The sequence below is a fragment of the Formica exsecta genome, unplaced genomic scaffold (genome assembly GCF_003651465.1).
Source record: "Formica exsecta isolate Colony F162 unplaced genomic scaffold, ASM365146v1 scaffold591, whole genome shotgun sequence".
NCBI classification, from domain to species: domain Eukaryota; kingdom Metazoa; phylum Arthropoda; class Insecta; order Hymenoptera; family Formicidae; genus Formica; species Formica exsecta.
In genome coordinates, this window is record NW_021853185.1 from 627,202 (window position 1) to 635,948 (window position 8,747).

The following is an 8,747-nucleotide window of genomic DNA, read 5'->3' on the forward strand; positions in this document are numbered from 1 at the left end:
CTCTCTTTTATTTTGCGTCCATTACTCGAACGATAAAACGTTGACTATCGATTTTTGCATTTTTCTTTCTTAATCCGGATTTATACACGTGACTTTGCCAACCGTTTACTGCGTTGACATAAAAGATTTATTGTAATAAGAGAGTTTCTTCTCTTGAGATATATGAGATTAATAAAAGTTTATAAGCCGAAAGATCATCAATCATATGTAAATTTGTTTTCTACTATAATTCCTACTATAATAAAAATAACATATGTCTTTTGATAAAACTATATTAAATTATTATTAAAAAGAGATTTTTATTATTTATATAACCATATCAATCATACTTTTTTGTATATTAAGTTCATGATTTATTTTTATGTCTGCCACCAATGAAAATTGGTTACAAAAGTTTAATTTAGATTTAGCTTAAAATTTATTTAGGGAGTTAATTACATGTATTTTTAATTCCGTCTGCATTCTATAGAAAGAAATAGCTAATTGGAAATTATTCCCGTCATTATATCTTTATTTAAGAACAAGCCTATTATTAGTTATTTTTCTCTCTTTCTCTCATAAAAATCAAAATAAGTTTATATATAAATACACGGATTTATTATGTATAAAACGCAAGTTATGAAATTATTATTTTATAACGTTTCGACAACTTGATCTATTGAGAGATTATACTTAAGCAATGAAAGAAATGTGTTATTTGAGTAATTGCACGACGATCGTACCGTTAAAATTAATGACATTTTGTTATTAAAGGAGAATGATTATGTCGGATTACATAGCTTCACTCACATTTAGCAAATAGTGAATGGATGCTATCAGACGGTTTGTTCTGCTTGATAGAACATAGTGCTTTAGGAGAATGATTCTTTTCCAATGTCCCTTGATTATACGGAGCGATAGAACACGACGGAGTAAAAACGCCGCTGTCGAATAAAAGATCGTTCGGTGGTCGCCGCGTCGGGGGCTGTACGTGGGTCTTAGCTCACTTTTATTGTCGGAAGTCGAACTGGAGCGCAAGGGTGTGCACCCCCTCGTTCCTCTCGCGTTGAGCCGGCGGTGCATCGTTGCTTCCATCTCTCTCTCCCTTACGCGAGAGAGTTTATTTCGCGAATCCACCGGGTTGCGCCGCGATTCTTGGCTTTCGCCGTGTGTATATGCCATGTTCTGAATACAAATCGCGGTGTTTCCCTTCGCGAGCTCTTCTGTAGACTGCCAAGACCCGCGCGATCATTATCATTAATGAAGAAGCTGGTGGCGCAACATCGGGGATGTCTTCTCTGTTCTGTCTTCGACTAGTAACATCTTCCTAGACGCACAAATTCACGATGACCGAGACGGAAATTCCGAGGCCGACAGCAATGCGAGATTATTCCTATACAAATTCCCGTCCATATTCAGCGATTTACAATTTTTATACTCGCGTGTCCTCGGGGAACGTCGCCGCCGTGTGTCGTTGAACCTGGCGAGAAAGGTCAACTCGGCGAGGAGAGTGCCGAAGTTTCGGCGAGGGATGTTTTATTTAGGCGTATCTCCTTCTCTCCCCCGCCTAACATTGGACTTCACGGAATCGCATGTAAATTAGTTATCGAATAACGGGTTCTCTTCGGGTTCTCTTGTAAAGCGAAAGATCGCCTGATTGGTGAGAGATTTAAATGAGGAGACAGATAATTTTGGATTCCGCGCGAAGAGGACGAACTGAATTATGAATCGTTCGTTCCCCGTGATTTTTTAGTTATGAATGGCGCATGTAAATACGCGCGAATGCATAATAAAACAGCTGTGCGAGGACGCGCCACTACGACGGTCGATGTTGTGTCATTTATTTTATAGAAATGTGTTTGCGTCGCGTAATAAAACTGCGAGATTAAAACGTTGCTTCAAGTCAAATCGAGGCACCGTCTTTAATTAATGTTTGAATCAAAGTTAAAGTATGTTCAACGAGAGCAAAATTGTAAAATGTTTCGCATATGCAGAATTATTTTTATATTACATGCGTTTTTTGTATTTCTCTGCGTACATAATATCTTGCAGGCAAGTTTATTATCGTAAAATTTTTTTTCTGTAGCAAAGTAATTAACAGCAAAATTAAATATTACAGCTACGACAATAACTTAACTCCCGTCCTTTTCTGAAAAATAGAGAAATTACCCTACACTTGTAAACAATAGCTAGACAATAGATAGTAGAAAAAGTAGTTCAATTTAGCCGTTCTCTCGCAATTTGAAAATTAAAAAAACAAAGGAGAAACGTTTTATATTAATAGATCAATATCAAGCTCGTTTGCTCATTATATTCTATAACAAAGTATGTATTGAACTTTATTATCATAAGATAACGTACTTTAAAATTATGCAGCCTGGTGTATCGTCGTATTACTTAGAAATGTATAACATTACTGCTTCGCGTTACTTTGCACCAAGAGAAATGCAAACAAACGCTCTCTCGGCGATGATTCTGGATTCTCGATAGTCTGATAAGGAATTGCGATGCCTTCAATATGCAAATTTCACGAGGTTCTATCGATCGTGTTCCTCAACAGACATCGAAGAAGAAAGATATAGTCATCCGATTCGACACTCGCCAAAGAACTAACAAAGATATATTGTATTATTGTCCATTTGTATTATTCTACACAAGCGAATTTAATTTATCTCACAATTTTCTCAATATTTACGATACTACTTTATTTTTATACTACTTTATTTATAAAATGCAATTTTGGGTATTGTGAGAAATAATTTTGTATACTTATGTGAAACAAAAATTTTTCCAATAGAAAATTCAAAACACACTTCTTAAAACATATTTAAAACATTCGATGCATAAATTTATTAAAAAATTGTTTTATCATCTTAAATGCACAGATTAAATCGTATATTTAAGTTTCTTTAATATTAATGTAGACATAAATATGAATTACACACAAATATTTTGTTGTGATTTAGGGAGACAGATATCCAGTAGTGAGAAAAGCAGATTTCTCAAGCAGATTTCAGTACGTGTTGGATGCGCTAGCTACCTTCAGCCGTACGTGCGCGAGATACCTACATAGTTAGATTGTCTTCCCCAAGTTATATTCCTACATGATGTTAAGCTTCTCTTCTCTATATAGTTTTCATTGACCATATGTACGTAATATTCTTACTTTCACAATATTCGAGGTATCTGTGCTGATGAATACGAGACCGTGAACGGAGATTACGTAGATTTGTAAAGTTGACAGAAGTTGCGGGAAAAACTATTTTCAGCAAACTTAAAATGTATAATTTGCTCTTTTTTATTTAAATTAGCCATTTTTAATAGATGCGTGAAATAGTGAGAAAACTTAACAGATTTAATAAGAGATATGATTGTCAAAAGTTTTGTCATGTAACGTGATAATTCTGTATAAATTCAATCGTCTTGTTTTATTTTTCAGTAATATCGAATATCTCGAAAAATGTCAGATATCTCAATAGATATTTAATAAGCTCAAGATAACTTTTCGATGTGACAATAACACTAAATGTATAACAAAAATTACGTTTAAAAATTTATCGAAAAATTGACTACCTTAATGTGATCGTTTATCCATCGGACGATGTTATATCATATATTCTTCTAAGGTGCAAAGTAAATTATGAGATACGCGTTTGCCATCTTCGCGTCTCCTCTCCCTTTTCCCCACGTAAATTCGATTTCCTACGCGTTGTCATCGCGAGTTTCCAGCGTATTCGTTTCATAATCGTATTACGCGAGGCTTAGCAATATCCGTGGTGTCAATCAGTATGAACTCATCGACGTAATCTGAAATATCAAATCCGATCTGGCGTTCCATTAAACTAAAAGCTGGAGAGAACTTAATCTGTGCCTGCCAATCAACTCTCCCCAATTTGCAAAGTGCCGATTCTGCACGTACGACAATTTTTCATACATATTTAAAAATATATGACTGTACTTTTCGTACACGATACATTTGTCCTTTTTCTTCTATGCATTACCTAAAGTGCATGCGACACTTGAGATAACGAAATCACTGAAAGCATCAGACAAAACTATTTGTCAAAAAGAAGAAACAAATCGATCGCGATACATAATCCTCTGTCCACGAAGAAGCAAAACTACAATGTTTCAATGTCCCATGTAACTGCTATTTACAATATAATACAGTGCATCATTTCTCTTTATTAATAATAAGTTTATTGATCTTTTAATAATGTATAATTTACACTTTGTTACTTGGTTACATTTGTTTTACTTGATTTGCTCGGATAAAATTTCAAAAAGTAAAATTTAAGAGAACTAGAAATTTAAAAATGCATATTGTACTCTGTATTGTACTCTGTGTATTTCGCTCAGCTTTACCGCTATCCGGGAAATTCGTCACGAGATGAGGCGTCATTTGAACACCACGCGGCGCCGCGACGCCTAACAACCTAGATTTTTCTCGGGACTATTTTACTGAGCGCGACCAATCCTTTCCTCACGTAAGCTTCAACCACAATTTATCGTTTGCATATATATGCAAGATGACGTCGACATTACTTTGACAATTCATAGATAAAAATATAAAATATATCATGAAATATAACGTGTTGATATCTGTGCAATTTGTCATTTACATAAACGCGTGTACTATGTATCATGTCTTTGTTTAAAATAATTTATATACGCTTTATTTTAATCTTTTTGCTCAGAAAGATAACATTAACGATACTTTCCGGATTTATCGCAAATGATATTCTTATAATCTTTATGATCGCAATGTTATTTGCATATAAATTTTAATATATGTAATTAATGAGAATATGAATGTAGATTCTTGAAGGAAATTAGTCATCTAGTTGAAACAGATAGCAGTTCCCCGCTTTGTGAGCGGCTTATTAACCGTAATGCTAATTTCTGTTTTCCACACCAATGTTTCAATCATCATCAGCATTCGCTATACATTATCTCTCATTAAGCCGATACAGTTTCTATATCACATATGAAAGCTCATGCAATTACGCGCGCATAATGTTAAATAATGTTCGATGAAACTGATACGAACATTTCTCATTGAATATATTTCTCGGAAAGTAAACAGCAAGATAGTGAGGTTGCAGTTGTATTTGAAACGAAATCAGTAGTAAAGATACAGATATGCGTCGTAAGATGCTGCATAACACTATTTACGCCGCATTTGCTTTTATTCAATTTCCTGGATATAATATATTAAATACTAGACTTATCATATACACAGCCAAATAAAAATTATACTGCCCCTCTATTATACCTTCAGTTTTCGTAAACAATCTACATATCGCAAAAATTAAAGTAGCTAATAAATGACAAAGATCAGGAGCCTGAAAATTAATTAGAACGCAGTTTTCTCGGAAAAAAAAAAAAAAAAAAAAATGGTTATTAGAATGCATCCACATATACGTCTGTATGCAATGCGTTATTATTCAACTTTCTAGCCGTAGGATAATGCGCGTATTTATGCGTGCTTGCGTTAACATGCGTGCGTGTATCCGTGCTTGCTTGCACGCGTGCATATTCATCATGCGTTAAATGTTATTCGCGGGAAGGGGAAAATCGCACGGGGTGAACTGTACGCGAATTTTTCTACGACAGATTTTTACGTTCCACGGAGCATTTGTTTGCCCATCCCCTCTCCCCTGTCAACCCCGCGGCATTTTATGATCTGCATATCCGCAATCCCGGTATTATGCAGGTATATTATTCGCTTAGGCGTCGGAATCCAGCCGCTTCGCCGCATCGCACTAAGCTTTCTGGATCTGGCTGCTTCTGGCGCATATGGTGCTCACGATACGATATGTCCAGACTACATTTCTTACGCTTGTGAATGTTTTACGACATTGTCGTGAACGCCACTTTTTACCTCGCGTGACCACAAAATTGACTGCAAGATTTATCGTAATTAAAGACAAAATTCCGCTAACATCTCCGAAATAAGTGGTATGATTTTGTTAATATTTTTTTATTAATTAGTAAGTGAAACATTGGATACAATAAATAAATAAACAATTATACCTCTTTTGATTTGATTGTACTAATTATTAATTTTTTTCATTAATTTCTTGTGTTAATTAATATTAAATAATTTTAATTATGTTATTAATAATATATTATTAATAATATTTGAGAAAGATAATATATATGTAAAGAATATCCTTGTCTGTGTGATACTTTGAAAGAACGGAGCAGAAATGATTAAAACAAGAAATAATTAGCGAAAGTTGAAAGAAACTGAGAATAGAATAGAGAAAAAAGTCCAATATAGGTTTAAGAGTTTAAATTGTTGGTTCTATGGCGAGAGATTCACGTATCCAGAGAGGGATAAGAGGAAGGACAAGCAGACGATAAGAAGTATCATCCTGTCTGTCGAGATCCCCGGCTCCAATCGCGAGTGATCGATTTTCAATCCAATCGTCAGAGAATGCAACGTGTAAACCGCGGCGGAAAGTGCAATATATTTTCATGAGTGCCCACCTTCGAGCGAGCGGGAAAAGATACGGATATCACGGTTATGCTGGCCCAGGAGAGATGCTTTAAAATCGAATACTCGAACCCGAACAAACTCTTGTACCGGACCCGGAAATCCGGTATAAACTCGTAATATCGCATTTTTCCTCCTTCCTTTTCTTCCTTTCTCGTACCCACTTGATACCAACCGGATTTTTCCTCTTTCTGCTTATTCTCTCCCTCTTTCCCGCATACATTCGCAATTGGTAGCTATAGAAAATCACGACTTTTGAGTCTTGCTCTGTGGAAGATGTTCGTGGAATAATTTGAATCTTGAATAGTCCGCAGTTGCTACATATTTGCCCTTTGGCTGAATTTTTGGCACGCCCATGCGATACGCGTTTTGATAATGTGGTCTACACCTTTGAACATTTTCATCCATATCTTCTTTAGATGCATGCATATCTTTTACCTTGCAGCGCGGCCTTTTTCATTCCTATTCATGCTATGATTTAAAAGCGACCGCTCCTTTTTCGTTGCGCTTACTTTGTCCGTCTTCAATATCATATGACTCCGTATATGTATATCGAAGCTTCAATAGCCTTTATTGGATTTGAGAATGTATTTTTGCTTTTGCTTTTGGTCATTTCACTATTCCACTTTGAGAAAAAGTACTTTTTTCTTATATCATTCTCATATGGGATATGCAGCTGCGTTTTTTTATTCAGATTTAATATGTATTTAAAAATTTTCAACTTTAGTAGTCTATTAATATTTATTTGCTGTAATCAGGCATCTATTTAAATATTACACGCGATCATATCAGACATCGTTGCGTTATAGAAATGCATCTTGTCATTCATATACGATATGAATCATATTTCTCGAGAATGCGCGTGCAATGCACGATGCAGTCCTTTTCTATTTTACCCGCAAGGACTGAAACGCGTAGAGAGGACCCATGAGGATCCTCTGAATTCACTCTTTTTACTTCATTTTTTGTGAAACGTACACAGGAAGTATGATCGAAGAATTGATACGCCTTCTCGCGCCTTTTTCTCTACGCGATTTAACGATACGAGGAAATCAAACGATCATTGCGGCTCGGGCTTTTCAACCCGAGCTCGAAGAAATAGTCAGAAAGGAACATGTTCGAACTCTATCATTGTAGTTTAGCTTTCAATTTGTACAAGTAGTGACGCACCGGATACGTATCGCGTGGACGAGACAGCGGAGAAATCTAAACTTTAAAGTGCATTTTCTCCCGCAACTGCTCGGCGAAATATAAAACGCGAATGTGGTGAATTTATGTTAAAAAAGCCGGTGATATTGCTTAAAGATTAGAAATCACTTTTACGATGTAAAACTAAAATGAGAATGCAAGAATAAGGGGAAAATTATACTCGTAATGCATAAATTAATTTCTCTAAAGTCGTATAATTTAAAATTTAATATTTAGAAATTATAATAATAATTACTGTTTAAATTTTACCGTAATATTTTTCTTGTAATAGAAATCAAGAAATTGCGCGCGAGGAAATATTCTAATATTTATTTTATCAACAAGAGATTTGAAGAGCATTTACTACGTTAATTTCAAGGAGAAAAATGGAAACGAGAATGAATAAAGAGTTATTCTTCAATTTCCAGTGTATTTCCACTTTATATATACAATAAGAGTTTAATAGAAAAGTTGATTGTTAAGATGAAGTTGTGATAAACTTTTACTAAGAACAAATCGACTACAAATTTGTCAAAGAATCTGCGGATGATAGATGTCACAGCAACGGTGGTCCTATTACGTTACGATCAATACGTTTGCGCGAAAGAATGCGAACACAATGAGAGAAACAATTCGCTGTCAGTCGGCGACAATTGCGATAAAACATTCACTCTGAATATCCTGCGCCATGAAAATTTTATTCACTATTATACCGTGCAATCTACGACTGAATATTGGTTATGGCTACCGTTTGTTATAGTACCGGCAGATTTACGTACAGATATATATAATATGAATATCCCGCGATTTACCATAAGAACAGCCACGCCAAATCGAAGATAATGTATTCAAAATGCTTTCGCTTTGCGTCTCTCGCACTGTAATTTTCAGCAGCATAATTTTTATCTTTCCTCACTATCTATTTCTCCGCGCTATGCATTTTGTACAGAAGCTAGCTTTAATCTGACTTAATTTAAGAATTTAAGCTGCAGCAAACGATTTATCTCGTGTTTCGTTCGTGAAAAGGGAACATCATGAAAGGATCATACCTGAAAATTATCGTCTAAATTATGAATGG